Raw genomic sequence first — 18,733 nt, forward strand, 5'->3', positions numbered from 1 at the left:
TATTTTTGTGGAAACTGCTTCACATTTTTTTATGATTCTTTGATGAATAAAAAGTTCAAAAGAACAGTATGTCTTTGAAATAGAAATATTCATAACATTAGTGACTTTTGATCACTTCAGTGCATACTTGTTTGAATTTTAAACAGTAGTGTTGATATTGATAAATTGATATTCTTATTGTTTTTGTGAAAAATTTGTAAAGATTGCAAAGTAAATCTCTCAACATATACCTTTTATCAACATATGAATTTGCTGGGAATCAAAGCCATGACCTTGGGTTGGCCAGTACAGTTTGAGCTACAGGACTGCTATTAGTTACAACATGAGAAATATAAAAATATTGCTCCAAAAAAAAAAAAAAAAAAAAAAAGATTCCATACATCAAATAACCATAAAAGGTCCATGCAGTCACATATATCATATAAATGAATCAAAAATGCAGAAGTTCAGAGCTTAATTTGTGTTCTAATCTGCTTCTAACACACACACACACACACACACACACACACACACACACACACACACACACACACACACACACACACACACACATCTACATTATAAAGAAGGAAGTGCTGCTGATTCACCACCTGTCACCCAGGTACCGTCCAAGAGACTGTCCTCAACCATGGAGTCAAAACAGCGAGGGAAAACGACCTAAATCTCTGAAGCACACTGCACGCTTTATATGATTTAAATATATATGTAAAAACTAGTATCGCAGAGCGATTTTTATCAAAAGAATTGCCACAAATTTGACACAAATCATGCTTTTTAAACTCTCACAAATGAATTGTTTTCCAATATGTATATAAAAGCTGTTGCTGAATACACTAATCTGACTGATTTGCAGTTTTTACATCACAGATGTAGTTACCAGAAGGAATGGATTATAGTTGCATTGGACAAATGCATGTAAACAAAATGTTACACATAAGTTCTAAGTCCCATAATGTGCAAATATATCTGTTAGAGATGTAAGACAGGCTTGTGAATGTCACATGAACTACAACGCCTGTCGTAGTGGAGGTTGCAGGCTGCCCTTTTGTCAAGTGTTAATCCTGCAGTCGCCCATTCGCAGATGTCACCATCACACGGGACTGACAGATTGCTGTGGAGAACCATGGGAAGGGTGAGGATGTCTCCAGCCAATCAGACACTGTATGGTTCGAAGACATGGAGGCAGACTGAGGTTGTTGTACTCAGAGAAACATGTAAAAAGACATAAAGTTAAATCAAATAAAGGTTTTTTAATAAGGTCATTTTATTACTTTATTCATTTACATGGCAAAGCAACAGCAATAACAGAGCAACTGACATCTATATTTTATTCTGCTACATGTATATGAAGTTGCAAAATCAGACATTTACGTACTGTATTGCTATGCATATTAAATGCATCACTATTATCATATATTTGCACAAATAAATGTCTTTTGGAAGCAGACTGCACACACGTTAGGCAGAAACATTTATTCAGTGCAGTTAGGTGCCAAATCTGCTTGCGATGTTCTTGTGAATGGCCACTTTGCCAAAAACAATCTCATATGACCACAAACCAGCCACCACCTTCCTTTAAATAACTGAGTTATATATTACAAATAACATGCCCAAAAAAAGTTCAATATTTGGAAAAAGAGAAGAAGAAAAGGTCAATATTATACGCTGCAGTTAAAGTCTTTGTTTAATACAATATTGGTCACAAATTGTAGTCGCCTTGTAGTAGTTAATTGAAGTGGTAACAAATTCCATTTTAAAAGTACAAATGCCGTTTTTATGATCTCAAAGAGTATATAATAATGACAATAATAATAATAATGAACAATAATACATTTTAATTATAAATAATACATTACAGTTATAAATATTAACAACAATAACAGCAATTATTAAAATAAACAATTAATTATAATAATTAAACAATTAATAATTAACCAAATAAAATATTTTTGTTATCAAAATAATTAATATAAATATTCAACAATAATAATAATAATAATAATAATAATAAATGATGTAAAGTAACAATTATTAACAATGAATTCATTATTAAAAATCAAATGTTTTTTATTTAAATAATTCACTGAAACAACAACAATAATAATAATAATTGTAAGTAATCATACCTATTATTAATATTTAATCAATACTTTAATTATTAAAATGATCAATACAAATATTCAATAACAGCAACAAATTATATGAATAATATATTAATAAATTGTTAAAGTATCAATAATAATTAATACTTAATGAATAATATAAATATTAGTATTATAAAATATTATTATTAGTGGTGGTGATTTAATTAATAAATCATTTAATAAATAATGTGTTTTATAATTATTTAAAATAGTTTTAGATTAAGTATTGCATATGTTTATAGTTAGAGTATGGGACTCCACTGTTAGAATGGCAGCATTCGATTTGCACATATTACGTATGTTCTGAGCGGAGAAACATAAAGCTTTTAGTTTCCTATGGTTTTCCCATATTGCACTCTGATCTGAATACATACATCACAGCTTTTAAAGCTGACCCAATCTCTCAGCTCAAGTACAGCATACAACCCATCAAGCTTAAGAGAGAGAGAGAGAGAAAGAGTTAGTATGAGGGACTAAAAAAAGACACAGATCATTTCCATAATCCCTGACTGTGGCACACTTCATCCTGGTAAACACCCCCCCACCACTCCCTCCCTACCACTTTCCACATCTAAGGCACATGGCTCTCCAGCTGGGCTGTGCGTTGCAGGCATGGCATTAGCATGTCAAAACCACTCTCTGGTCTGGGTTAAAGGAAGAGGGGGAGTCAATGGAGATTGACAAAGCACTGACAGAAACAGCTGATCCACAAAAGGTGCCTGTTTAACGGATCTTCCTGCCCCAAGCCCAGCTGCTCCCCAAAACTGCAGCGTCACAATGCAGCCCTGATGCTGCACCCATAAGCACTGAATCAACAAACCTCCAGCAGACAAAAGATATTCCTATATCAAACCACTCCTCCAGTGTGGCTGTTTTGACAGTGCACCTGCACATGGAGCAAACAAAAGACCTGCTCTTGAGTCTGTCAGTAACACAGGAGCTTTAAACACAAAGTACTACATGTCACAAACAAAACGTTTAAGTTGTTGTCATTTTATGTTGGCCAGAAACCACATTTACAAACAACCACAGCTGTGACCTTCTCATGTACGTGCTACGGAAGTATCAAGACCATGATTCAAGACGGAAGAAAACATTTCTACAATAGACATGTACAAACAATATGAAAAAAAGAAAAATATGTGACATAAACAGGCAAAGACATGTCAATAAAGGTTAAAGAAAGCCTTCAAGAGACAATAATATAAAGTTAGTGTGAGCTCTATCAATATGGAGCCTGTCACAAATGCAAATTAGATGTTTATACTTCATAAAAAAGGTGTATAAACCCACGCAAAAATCACCGCTATATTGTAAAGGTGTTTTTGGTGGTTTTTAGGGTAAGAAGTTGTAAAGGAAGAAAACCTTCAAGAAAAGAAAAAAATTATATTCATAAATAAAAAGTTAGTGTGTGCTATATTAATATGGAGCCTGTCACAAATACAAACTGAACTGAGCTGGACGATGACATCACTGAATCAACAAAGAACTGACTTTAACTGATAAACTGACTGTCCTCTTGCATTATCAGCACACGTTTTTCCTCATTTAAAAATAGAATTTTGGTAAATGCATTTTCTAAAATATATTTTTGACAATGAAAATGGCCAAAGAGAGAGAGAGAGAGAGAGAGAGAGAACTAAACTTTATCAAAATATATTTATGTAATTATATTAAGAAATATTAGTTTGGCTATTTATTGTATAGTCTGAAAAAAAAATGTTTTGTCATTTATGGATGCTTGTTGGACTTTTGGTTTAATTCAGCAGATTCTTAAGGCTATATATTCTGGTGTTGTTTACAAAGCAGCAAACAATGTGTGTGTGTGTGTGTGTGTGTGTGTGTGTGTGTGTGTGTGTGTGTGTGTGTGTGTGTGTGTGTGTGTGTGTGTGTGTGTGTGTGTACACTTCTGTTTGTACACTTGGCCAATGGTGCAGGTGTTTAAGTGCTTGTGAAGATGATGAAAAACAGACAACATTGTGACCAGAGACTTCACACAGCGGACATTGTCCCTGGTAATGAGAATTAAACCTTAGATGAAGCCTCTGAGCTCAGCGACACAACACAGCTCTAAAAAGCTATGGGAAGCTTCTCCAACTTCCCCTGGTTCCATTGTGTTCAAAAATGACAGGATACAGAGGGCGGCCTCTGGGTTGCACCCAGTTTGTTTTTTCTAAATTTGCTCTTCTCATCCAAATGGAAGCAAACAACCTCCTACACTGTCATTTCTCAAAACATGTGTCACAGACAATTGACCTTGTACTGGCAGCAGGACATAAATAAATGCAGGGGCCTAAACGGAATGAAGTTTCTCTGAAATAAACAAGGAGGGTGGCATCTGAGATTAGCCCCAGATGGTGAAATTGAGCTGCTCTTGAATAAGGCCGACATTATATAAGTGGATTTGAGCCCAGGAGCAGAAGTCTTGTTTTGAGTGCTTGATGTAGGGGAGCTATATTTGGAGCCTGATCTAAGAGAGACAGACACGGATGACTTAAAATAGCTCAAATACCCCAGTTTGGTCATTCGGTTCCTTTCCACTTTTTCTGCCACACAGCTTCTGACCAAACCGACTTGCATTGTGATAGCTCACCTTCTCTGATAATGGGAGATATCATATCAGTTTGTTTATGTCTAGATAGGAGATACAAGATGTTAGACATGAAATCCTTATTCAGGTATTCATCAATGTCTAAATAAAAACATGTGATACAATTGAGCATATTTATTGTATGATTTAAAAATGAAAAGCTTATGAATAACCATTAAATGCACATGAAGCCTAATTTCATTCACACCAAGTCTGACCAAACAATAAATAAAACTTTAAAACCATTTTAGTACCACAACTATTACTATTAAAAAAAACATGTCTTGCACTCAGAATAAATAACCAATTCATCACAGTAAAATTTTTCAGTGCTCATAGAGATCCATTGTTTCATTTTATAATCTTTTGGGTTTTTCCAAATCGAAATTCAGGCATGGTGTGAATAGGCCTCACTGATGTTCAGCTCCAAACATGAAAAAGTCTTTAGTCATGCCATACATTCCTGAGCCTGTGGCGCAAACCCTCATCATCTGCTCAACAACAATGTGTCATTCTGAGGGACCCAGACAGAGAGAAAAGCAGATAGAGAGAGCCGCTCTCTCTCAATGGAGATGAATGAGAAGGGAAACACAATCCCCTGGTGCCGGGTGCCCTTTGCCCCCCAGTGAGGGGAGAAGTAACAGGGGGACCAGCTGTCTCCTACAATGGATGAGCTCAAAGAACCTCATTCAGACCTGCCTCACCGAGACTGCATCATCGCATGTGTTCATTTGACAATGCGGACACACAGAGAGGCCACACTTCTGCTCCAATGTCCCAGAGGAAGAATAAGACGTGGACGTTAAATCTGGAGATAACTAATATTCAAGCATCACATTTAAAAGTCGCAGCTGTTTGTGAACATTTATGAACTTACAGGGGGTCACACAACCTTTTTTGGCTTTTTCTCCATACTGCATTCTCGTTTCTTTCATACTCCCTTTTAGATATGCTATTTCCTGTGTCTTCCCTGTTATCCTGTCAGTGATTACTTGTGGTTTACAGTGCGTGCCTTAGGGATGGATCCCTGTAGTAATTACCCCCAGTCACCTGAGTACACATTTCTACACTCACCACAGGACTCCTGAAATCTTTTCACGAGGGGGTGAATCGGCAGGCTGACCAGTAGCAGCCTCTTAAACAGCCCAGCTGTCCATGCTAATGTTTATTAACTTTACTGTGAACTGTGGAAAAGCTTTAGGACAAATGAAAGTGAATCATGTCACATTATATTAGACCCACTGTATGCTACATACTATAGGACAATTCTTTAAAAGTTTTACTTCTAATAAAATTGTTAATACTTTGAAAGACATACTTAAGAAGAATCTTTTATTGCATATTTGGCAAAATCAAATCAGTGCCTAGAAAAAGTTCTCAAAAAGAATCAACACAACCTTTGTTCGTGTATATATATATATATATATATATATACTGTATATACACTAACTTCATATAAATAATTCAAAAATAAATAATGGCTATAATACAATCAGAAATAAATGTAAAATATTTCATTTAGGAAACAGCTTATCTTTGTATAATGTCATGACTATGGTATAAATGTGTAGATATAAATGGCTCTGTATATATTAAAATACAAAGTGGTCCCTCCCAGGGAGACTGTTATATTTGGATGTCCTTGGAATTAAAATGTTTGAAAACACCCGATTTGGAGCACCAAAATGTCTAATCAGTGTTTTACTCATGGTTTGCTGAAATGACATAAATGTATGTTATGTACAAATGAATTGTGTAGGCTAATTATTTGTTTGGATATCCTCAGTGGTGCAGCCAGTGGCGTATTTTCAGCTTTTGATGTTTACTGTCTAGTAGTCAGGATGCCACATTCCTCATTCTGGGATGGGACTGGGTGTTTTGTGTAAGGCTTCTCTCTGGGGACTGTCTCGCTGATACAATAGGCAGTCAGCCCTGGCTTGTGTCCTGCCTGAAGCCCCTTGGATTTTATTGAGGCACACCAGCACCAGCTTGCTGGCACACTCCTCCTCCAGGCTTTATTCTCTTCTCTCACCCTTCCTTGTCCCTCTCTTTCTTTCCACAATGAGGCCCTTCCTGTGTTTACCCAACACAGCACTTCTCAACTATGTTATTATATCTCAATATCATCACTCCTGCCCTCTAGAAGATCTCCTTCAAGCACAAACCACCATGTATGTCTACCTTCTAAACAACAGTGTTATATCTAACAGATCACATTCAGAAGGAATAAACTTTTGCTGATTTCACTATTCATATAAAGTCACTCCAGAGCAATGAAATACATAACCTTTGAGGGTGTCTCACAAATTAAAACTGTTCAGTGTTTATTTTTCTCAATGCTAAATCCAGACGCTAATCATTCCGCTGTGTGCATAATTCATGTGTGCCACGTTTGAATTATGCAGACAGAAGAATGATTACACACTTGCCAAAACTGTTGGCTGGGTTTCACAGACAAAGGCCAGGACTGACTAAGGAGAGCTGTGAATAATGGGTTTGTGTTTGTTGCTGCTTCAGTTATTTCCATCTAGCAGACCATATTTTAACCTAGATTTGCATCATAGAGTAGCTCAGTTTACCAAATTTTTCAAAATTCATGTTTTTCTTTGATTGATAAAAATCTTTTAAAAAAAAAAAAAAAAGATAATAATAAATAAAATATTATATATATATATATATATTATATATATATATATATATATATATATATATATATATATATATATATATATAGATATATACTGTATTATATTTATAAATAAAAAAGTAAACATTTAAAATATACTTATTTTTAAAGCTAAAAAAAGAATTATTAAAAACCAGACACCATGATTCATTCTCCTGACCAGTCCTCACTGGTTTGTCTCTTGTCCCAGTCTCAGGGTCTTCCACATTCAGACCCTCAGCAGACTGAACAAGCCTTTTGTTCGACAGTAAGGGGATACTTTGAGGAAACAGCCCCCCACAAAGTCCCCCTTTCTGCTGGCTGTTTTCTCTGGTCAGAGGATGTGTAATGACTAATAGAAAAACTGACCCTTATTATTCCAGTGTGTGGAGGAGGGTAAGTGTCTGACCAGAGTGAGTGTACGCTGCTCCAAATCCACTCCATGTTTTTAATAAGTTATTTTTGTCTAGACATGTTTGTCTAGGCATATTTACATTCATGCTTTTGGCAGATGTCATTCAAAGTACATTTTCTTTATGCATTCTCTGGGATTCAAACTCATTTTCTTGAATGTTACCATGCATCTCACATTATCATTTTACATTTATGCAAAAACTTTTATCTAAAGCAACATTGTATTCAAGGTACACATTTTATTGAGTTCATACATTCACTGGAAATCGAACCAGTGACCTTGTTGTTGCTAGCACTTTGGGGTCCAAAGCTCATTGACTTTCACTGTATGGACATTTTTTAAATATCTTCTTTTCATTTCCACAGAATATATAAAGTCATACAGGTCTGAAGCAACATAAGGGTGTAAATTATAACAGAACTTTCAATTTTGTGAATTACCACTTTAAGAGTTTTCTATTTGCCCAATTTTATAAAATAAAAATTCATGGTGACACTTGGTTGTACTTGGCCTAAAATATTTGAGAAACACATGCTTTTAGGAAATAGTTTCAGCAGCTGAGTGTTTCAAACACTACACCTCCTTTTAGACATGACCAAAAGGTTGACCTCCTGTTGTTTATGCATGAGAATGTGTGAATCTGCATTTGATTTAATGAGTGAATCTGGCTGGCCAACATATTCATTTAAACAAAATAGTGGTTAAAAAAAAAAAAAAAGCAATGCAGAGAAGGAATATGTGTTCAGTAAAACCGTTCATAAATTTCTCACAGGATACAAGATAAAAGGTTTGACCTTTCGAGCTACAGTTAGTTTAAACATTTCCCCATCTTAGTTTCTTTATCGTGCATAAGAAATCTCTATTATGGTTCTTGATGGTTATCAAGGACACACTACACATTTCTCTGTTTCCCTGTCTGGGCAAATTGCTTCTACTGATTTCAGCTGTCACAATCAATAGATCCAGTCAATAGTCCCTCACCGACTGTTACTATGACTATCGCAATTACTTCTCAGGATTTGTTGTACTAACTATTCGCGCAGCAATACACTTAACTAAGTGATTTTTTTGTATGCAAATAATCTGTGGAAAGCGCAAATCATTCTTCAAGCACTCAAATAATTTTGAGTTGGATCTGCACATCCTTCTGTCGAACAAAAGCACACTAAGAAAAGAGACAAACACCAGCCCTGCGAGGCTGTCAGAGATTATGACTCAACAAACAAGCTGTTTTTTCAAATGAAAACAGATCGCTTGCACTCCCCTTCCGCTAACATACAATGACAGGAAACGATTAACAAGAAGTGCCTTGGAGAGCAATGTAGGGTGTTGGGTCACTGTCTTGTTTAACAACACAGTGCAGTGAACCCATCCTTTCCTTGTTCAGTCATATGATAAGCACGTACTGCACACTGGGGCAACACATAAACCCGTATCAATCTTAGTTAATATACAGTTGAGTGTTTTAAATGACCGTAAAGAGGCATATGCTGATGTCAGTCAGGAACTGACTGAGATGGTTCCAAAATGGTGATAAAAAGCTGCTGTCGCTGGGTTGCAGCATAAATGGCCTGAATCCAAATGAGACTCTGTCCAAAAAACTTTAATCAGATTATTATGCATTATTATGGGGCTTTTGTGATTAGAATGGAAAATACTAAGATCATGTTTTGCTCTCACTTTCTGTGTGTGTGTGTGTGTGTGTGTATATTTTTCCACAAACAAAGATAAATGTCATTGACTTGTCATGCCATTTTTCAATTAAACTGATTCATAAGTTATTTGTCAGTGATCTGTGACCTTAGAAAAATATAACTGAAGGCTATTTCAACACACCAAAAAGTTGTTGTAATGTGACCTTAAAATAGGATAAACATTGGCAGTTAGTTGCCATTTAACTACTGCTTTTCATTCAAACTGACAGCACACTAATTACAGGAACAGCCCCGCTAGAGTAACCAGGGGTTAAGCTCTTCTGTCAAATGCACACTTGTAACATGGATGGATTATGATCTAGAAACTGTCCAGGGTCCATTACTGGCTCATGTCTTACTGGGACTGAACCTGTAACCTCTGTGTTAGCGACCCACATCCGGGTGATAATGCCGTTTTTCCTGATGCTCAGTTCAAATTTCTAAACTTTCCCCATTAAAAAAAGTTAGAATTATGGATTAATATATCCTACTATATATACAAAAATGCTTCAAAAATTATTAAATAGTAAAAATATATAAATATATCATATATATATACATACAGTACAGACCAAAAGTTTGGAAACATTACTATTTTTAATGTTTTTGAAAGAAGTTTCTTCTGCTCATCAAGCCTGCATTTATTTGATCAAAAATACAGAAAAAAATGTAATATTGTGATATATTATTACAATTTAAAATAATTGTTTTTAAATTTATTATACTTTAAATTATCATTTATTTCTGTGATGCAAAGCTGAATTTTTAGGATCATTATCACATGATCCTTATAGAAATCATTCTAATATGATGATTCATTATCAAAGTTGGAAACAGTTCTGCTGCTTAATATTTTTTCAGAACATGTGATACTTTTTTAGGATACTTTGATGAATAAAAAGTAAAAAAAAAAAAAAAAAAAAAAAGAAGCTATATTTTTAAAATATAAATATTTTGTAATAACAATATACACTACTGGTCAGTAATTTGGGGTCAGTATTTTTTTTTCTTTTTTTAAATAAAATCAATACTTTTATTCAGCAAGGATGTGTTAAATTGATAAAAAGTGATAGTGAAGAAAATATATTATTAGAATATATAATATTAGAATTATTTTTTTTTTTTAATTAATGCAGTTCTTTTTAACCTTTTATTCATCAAATATATTAGACAGCAGAACAGTTTCCAAAACTAATAATAAATCAGAATATTAGAATGATTTCTAAATGATCATGTGATAGACTGGATGTTACATGTGACACTGAAGGCTGGAGTAATGATGCTGAAAATTCAGCTTTGCATCAAAGGAATAATTTTTTTTTAAAGTATATTCTAATAGAAAACTATTATTTTAAGTTGTAATAATATTTCACAATATTACTGTTTTTTCTGTATTTTTGATCAAATAAATGCAGGCTTGATGAGCAGAAGAGACTTCTTTCAAAAACATTAAAAATAGTAATGTTTCCAAACTTTTGGTCTGTACTGTATATATACTTTTTTTGTTTTGTTATATACATATAAAAGAAGCAAATGTTGTGGGTTGGCTCCCTCTCTACTCAGTTCAAATCACCAGAATTAATCAGCAATCAATCACCAAATGCACACACCTCACACCCAGTCTTCATCTGGTCTCAGACTGAACTATGAACTGCTTACCATTTTTTGTTTTTTCTCCAATCCTGTGCTCCAGCGTAGTCTCCTGATTTCCAGAATTATCTCCTCTACACATTTGTCCTGTGTGCAATCCCATACCTGCATACTTAACTGATCAGCACGAGGTGTGTGCTTCCATTCTTCCCATCTTCATCCTCTGCCCAGCGTCCAAGATCCTCCATCAACCTGCAAGGACAGTATTGTTATTTCCATTCAGTTTCATCACATTGTGTTCATTGCATTTATTATCAGTTTTCATCTGTGAACTCATTACTACAATAAACAGTGTATAATGGAAGAAAGGCATTGTACTGGAATAAACAGTGAAACACAGTACACTTTTTACATGGAAAAAACATGATTAACTAAAGACAAACTACAATTTCTAGTGCAGAAAAAAACAGCCAAAGTTCAATTCAGAATATCAATGCGATAAATCAGGGAATTTGTGAAAATGGTTCATTTACATGAATTGTCTGAGCAAACAAATTAATTAAAATCAGACTTCACAATGCAACCTATGACGGAGATTAAGAGTCATGACCATGTAGAGCAGATAAACAGTAATTTGTTAACTAGCAAAACAGAATTTTAGTAAGTTAAAGGAGTTTTAGAGAACGTTTAGCTCAAAATAACACTCCGTTTTGCATTGAATTAATATCAGCACTTTAACAATTAGAGCACATCCTATAACAATTGTATCACCAATGTTGTGTTCACCTTGGATACTCATTTTAATGACTCTGAACTCTCTCACTATTGATGGTTATTTTGTCTTCCTGAACAGGTTTGTTTGCTTGAGCCCTGAATAGGCTTTTAATATGTTGTGTTCTACTGTAGCATCATTGCTTAAAACAAAAACAAAGCAACAGTACCCTGGAGGATCTTATCACACCTGGACAACCTCTTTAGAAGCCACAATGATTTACTGTTTTACTCAAAGCGAAAATTAGAGCAGATTATTCCCACTTCACCTGCATGCTTAAAAGTAAACGCCTATGCTAGTGTCACAACATGAAGTTGCATAAAGATATATTTGCCTCCTGTACAGCTTTTTATGTATTCAAGTCAACATCTCATGACCTTCAGTTCATGTCCTCTAGACAAAGGCAGAGTTTATAATCAGTTGACCTTTGTGTTGTTTTCCTGTTTGTGTCCTATGAGTATTTAAGTGGACCAAACAAATGTAGGGTTACACATCCCGCTTGATAACAAGAGAGAGTCATTGTTTCTCATGACGTTAGCCTCTGATTAAGGTATCTACAGTGGTCAAACTAGAGGAGAGAAACAAACATCTCATTCTGCTTCTCAACCATAATTAGCCTTAGAAATAGAGACAAGTCTATTAGTCACAGACATTTAGCAGGATTTAACATAATACAGTCTGCAGGAAGCATAAAACAACCACTACGATGGCATTATACAATGAATTAGTATTTAAATTAATAGTTGAAGTTGAAACTGAGGCATTAGACAATTCCATTTGATGAAAAAACAAGAAACAAAACACAGAAAGTGGACACAGTGGCTATTATGTAAATAATGTTTGAGCATCTGTGAATACGTCTGGCCTTTCACTGGAGGAACACATAGATAACATTGCAGGAAGGCCACAAAAGAAAGAACTGAAGTGTTTGAAAGCAGCAGTAGAGGCCTGAGGTGTCGCCTGACTCCTTCGTGATGCACGTGTGGGCGGAACTCTAACCCCCGGTCTAAGTGAATTACAAAAACAAAGAGATGCATGTCCGCTGCTGTTTTCTCCCTTTCTTCCTGGTGGACGTCTGTTTTGGTGTTTTAAATGAATTTGCTTCTTGCTTGCACCCAATGTGACAGAGACGAAACAGACGAAATGATGATCTAATGTTCTTGGTTGTGCACTACGTGCCATTCGTTGTAAATCAACTAGATGTTCAGAACTAATGGATGCCAACCTGCACACCCAAATGCACATACACTTTCTTTCGTTATGTATATGACTATAGATGGAGAACTTTGTATGAAAATCATAAAGAGACTGTAAGAAAGAAAATATTCAATGAATCCAATGAGATGTCAACTAGTCAAGCTGTCCTACTAGTGCTTGTCCTGCTGCCCATAAACACGGATAAAAAAGTGAGTTAAAAAGCAAATCAAGTTAGCTATTTCAATAAATTTTTAAATAATATTGATACTAGTCCAATTATATTTAGTAATTATGTATAGTTGCCAACATAATTGCCAGTACATCATGGAAGGCTATATCGACTATATAGATTTTAATAATAATATTTTATTTATTTATTTATTTATTTATTTATACAACAGGTGAATACATTTGTCATGGCCTAATGGATAATGAGTCGGATTTGTAACCAGAAGGTTGTGGGTTCGAGTCTCAGATCCAGCAAGGATTTATATTAGGAATAATTGCAGAGCACAAATTCCAAGTATGGGACACCATAAGTTCTCAGGTCATTAAAGGATTAGTTCACCTAAAAATTAAAATACATTTCCATGCAATGACCATTGCAATTAACTCAACTGACTCTTGCATGCATTTTTATCTTATAAATTTCACTGATCCTCACACAAAGCTTTCATATTTTCATATGACTTCAGAAGATTTTATGATACTTTTGTGGTATTTCTCTGTCATTTTATCCACTATAAACTGTCATTTTATAGCAAAATCCATGTAAAGACTAAATGATGACAGAAGTTTTATTTTTGAGTGAACTGCTCCATTAAAGTTCCTAAAAACCCTCTGTGAAGAAAACTGCCTGTACAATGTGTTTACACTACAGCAGGTGGATTCGAAAGTGCATGGTGCACGTCTTCATAACCCTGTCTCAAGGCAACAGAAAAGAAACCTGAGGTTCAGCGATGACACAGCTAGTCTCTTCTCTCCCAGTCCAGTTGTTTCAAGTGTAAACAGGAAGCGTGTGGCACTTTGTGCAATGGGGGGAAGGGCAAACCAGAAAAACAGAGAAAGCCAGAGCGCAGTCTTTCACGGCTGACTGAACACTAAATGAAGTGTCCAAATAAAACACAATAAAAAAATGTGGTTTCACTTTTTTACAAGCAGTCACTTGACCTGTTAAGAAGCGTATATCTTGTTATCATTAGCATCCAACTCTGGATGATATAAATATTTATTTGATTTGTGGAGTTTAAATGAATGTGAATCTCAAAGCAGAAGTGGGTTTCTGAGGAGAGGAGAGGAGAGGAGAGGAGAGGAGAGGAGAGGAGAGGAGAGGAGAGGAGAAAGAGAGAGAAAAGTAAGTGGTATGCAGGGAGTGCGACTTGAGCAGAGATGGGTGGGTGGGAGTTTGGTAGCAGATGAGGAGCATCTACTGCTTACATCTCACTGAGTCATTTGTTCATGCGTTTATTGATCGTAAACCTTATTAGACTCTAGATGAGTGTGAGAGTGTTAATGCAACACTTATTCCACTATTATCATGAAACTGTGGTCAAAAAAATTCCCCAAATTAGGTATAGTGGCGACATCACTGTTACTCATAATTTGAGTAAATTGTTTGAACAAACTCTTAATTTGCAATCATGTGAAATTTTCCAAAAACAGGTCCAATGGTAATAGCATAGAGATGTATGAAGAACTGGTCACAAATAAATAATTTTCATACAAAACAGCTTTCTGTTGGTCTTCAAGGCAAATTCATGTGGCCAACTTTAACTTGAGTGAAATCTGTATGGGGAAATCTTTCCCCCGTACACAAAACTCCAGAGTGCACAGATTTAGTTTGGAATGAGTGCAGTGGTAAATGTTGACTGCATCTTTAAAGTCACAATGAAATGGAAGCATCAGATTTTTTCTTTCATATTGTGACCTACACTTTTTCTGTAGTGTAAAAGATCAAAATGTAGGGCAGGAACTTCTATCAACTCTATCAATTGGTGGTTGACTGGATTTTGAGATGTGGCTGTAGCACTCAACAACAAAGGCAGATGAATGCATGCATGCATGGACGGGGTTAAAATGATTAAATGATTGGAAAATATGTCACCATAGAGAAGTCTGTTGTTCACGGGAAGAGTTATTTTAATTAAAAAATTGCAAGGTCAAAGAAATCTTAAAAAATGAAACACATGAATGGATGAATGATTCAAAATAAGATCAATAACATGCATTGAAAAAAATTTTGATTTTCATTTCATGCCAACTTTAAAGGGGTCAAATGATGCGATTTCAAGTATTCCTTTCTCTTTGCAGCATTACAGGCTGTTCGAGCATAGAGAAAGACCCCTAAAGTTGCAAATACTAAAGGCTCAAACCCAAAGATATTCTTTCTAAAAGTTAAGACTTGTCCACGCCCTCTTAAAACACCTCGTTTAAACACGCTCCCACGTCTATGTCACTGTGTGGGAAGATTTGCATAACACCGCCCAAATGTTCACGCAAAGAAAGAAGGAGTAACTTTGATTCTTGCTGTAGTATTGTTGCTGCTGCTATGTCATGAAGATGCTGTGTGTTTCGTTGTGAAAGGGAAACTACTTTGTTTGGCCTTCCAAAAGAGGGCACAACTAGAAATCAGTGGTTAAGTTGTATTTACAACACTGTTCCAAAACATTTCAAACCAAATATTCATGTGTGAGCAACGCATTTAACGGAGGACTGTTTCCTGAACCTACATTGCCGGCTGTTCTGACTCACAACCTGTACATATGTTTTCATATTTAAAGTATGCCACTGATGATTCAAACTCGAGTTTTGAGCAGTGTAGAGTAGCACTTGTTGTTTGTTTTTTCTCCGATCACAAATGCAGACAAATTATTTTATGTTTACGCGGTGCGGTGCAGTGCAATGCAATGCAGCATTGTAATAAGTCATTATAATCTGTAATTATGTCCCCACTGGATGCAACAAATGCCTCGTTTGTAATGGGTTTTATTGTTTTTGTCTTGTGGCGCCGAGACACGGCATCACAGTATGGAAAGGGGCATAATGGTTCCATCACAAGCTTGAGGTATTCGGCCAATCACAACGCACTGGATAGCTGGCCAATCAGAACACGCCTCGCTTTTCAGGATGATGAGTAAAAATCGACGTGTTTCAGAAAGGCGGGGCATAGAGAAGGAACAATATTTTTTTTTTAAATAAGCAATTACTTAGCGACTGTTTCAAAAAGTATATTCTACTTAGTATGAATGTATGTAGTATGTGTAGTACGTACTACATTTGTCATGTTCACATGGCCATGTTACCCACCAGCTGCTAAGTGTCCATTTGATGCGCACTTCAGAATCTTGTCAGAAATAGCAGGTCATCCAGGTACTTTTTGCCCTCTACTTTATGAATACTGTGAATCCAGCTATACTAGCTCTGTTCACATACTTTCTGTTCACAAGTATTTAGTAGGGAAGTATGTGACTTCAGATGCAGCCAAAGTATTATGCATAGTTTTGTAGTCTTTCAAAGCTCTCCATGTACACATGCGCACTACAGTTACACAGCCTGTACCCGTGCACATTACTTTGCAATACTCCACCTGTTCTCCACCTCCTCGCACAAGTGCTCCAAAAAATGCACATTCACTGCTGTTGTTTCCACCATTGTATTTTGTTGTTTTAATCAGGATTTTTCATCTTCTTCTGCTGCTTCTTGAAACCATGGCCCAACTATGAGTACTGCCACCTAAAGGACACGCAAATTAGTGCAGTCAAAATCATGCATATCCTTTTGATGATTAAATTCATGTGCATGGAGAAAATAGAAAACTACTGCATATTTTGACTCTAGAACTTTCACTTGTAAAACTTTGGCTTGTAACTTGTTACTGTTTGTGCTTTGCACATGAATGATACTTAAAATTGCAGGGATTATCAAGGATAGGTGTGCTGTTACTTTTCTGAACAAAAACATTCCTATAGACTTATATTCTCAGAGGAACCTGAGCCATACCTAGGGACCAGGATATCATATAATCACCCACAGCACCTTAGCAATCATCCAACACCACCCTAGCAACCTCTCAAAACAACATCATGGTGGCAAGTTTGGTGGGACATTTCTCACACTTTCTTCAGAATCTCTAATAACTTCTGTGATTATGACATGCAAAGTGCTGACAAGAGAACACAGAGAACAGCTCCCCTGGTTAGATTATCTCATATTAACTAGGCTAAGGTCTTTACAGGCCGCTAACAATGGCACACGTAATAATGATGAGAGGCAATGTTACACATGTTCATCATATGTGTCATAGGTACGGGGGTTTCAAAAGCTAAAACATATTGAACATAGTTGCAAGTGAATCCAGTCATTAGCACGATATTAACGTGGGTCTTTATCTGACCTCTGACACTGACCAATGATTTGTTGTTCTCATGGGCTGATTGTGTATGAGGACTGTGAATAACAGGCGTTGGCGCCACAACAAAAGCACACACTCACACACACACATTCACACAAAGAGGCAGACTCCTTTGTTTGGAGCCAAGGTGATGTCCCAGGCGCAAATTATAGTGTGTGTGTGTGTGTGTGTGTGTGCGTGTGTGTGTGTGTGTGTGTGTGTGTTTGTGTGTGTGTGTGTGTGTGTGTGTGACTTCTGTTGTAATTGCTGCCTGTCGGGTTCTGCAGGATTATATTGAGGGTGTAATGGTGGCCGCAAGAATCCGTTTTACAAAATTCAAGACATGCAGATTTCAACGAAGTTACAGGAATATCAATTTGCAGGAAATGTGAATGTGTTACAAATATCGAAAGGGCACACAGAAGGTAGAAGTAATTCAAAGAGATGCTGAAAGATGTAGGGCAGTGACAAGAGGAGGAAGAAAAACGTGAATCTGTGAAACCATAAGAGAATCCAAAAATAGGTTTCTGGGCAGAATCCAGAGCTCCTTGCATGAATACCTAACAGTATTGTCGGGCAAAGAGAAAAATACAATGAATAAGTCTTTAACTGGTGAGGTCCGAACAATTTGCTAATGAGAAGAACACATATGCTACACAGACCAACTCCTCAAAGCTTAAATGGTCATGAATAATTAGGGCATTCTCTTACAGAGCAGATGTCTTACCACACAAAACACCATAACTAAAAGAAGCAGAAACCCACAGATTATACAACGACATGGAGAGGAATTAAGGAGAGTGGATCAAAAGCACTGACCCCTCAACAATGAATGCTGACCATTACAACCACTGGTTTTGAGTGTGTGTCTCTCACATATACATCCTTGAGGGCTGCACACAGGATAGGGGGGCAAGTATCTTTCAGCTCAGCATTCATTGTATCAGTGAGTCCATAAATTATTCACCAGCTCTCAAATATTGATATGGAAATCACCATCCACACAAGTGACAGCCCACATATAGACAGAGCGTGTTCCCATTGACTGTCTCTTTCTCATCTGGCAACGCTGCCTTGCATTTTATGCATGCAGCTCAAACGCTGTTCATTTAACACGTTTATGCTCGGCTTTACAGTCAAAGAGGATTATACAACCGCTAAAATTATAACATTAATTGTTCTCAATCTATTTTCAGTACACCTGAAAAGCACTTCAGAACACATCCTCCTCAATTTTTTCCACCAATCCCATTAGAGCAGATTACAATGTTGGTTT

Source organism: Cyprinus carpio, chromosome A16 (genome assembly GCF_018340385.1).
Source record: "Cyprinus carpio isolate SPL01 chromosome A16, ASM1834038v1, whole genome shotgun sequence".
Classification (NCBI taxonomy): domain Eukaryota; kingdom Metazoa; phylum Chordata; class Actinopteri; order Cypriniformes; family Cyprinidae; genus Cyprinus; species Cyprinus carpio.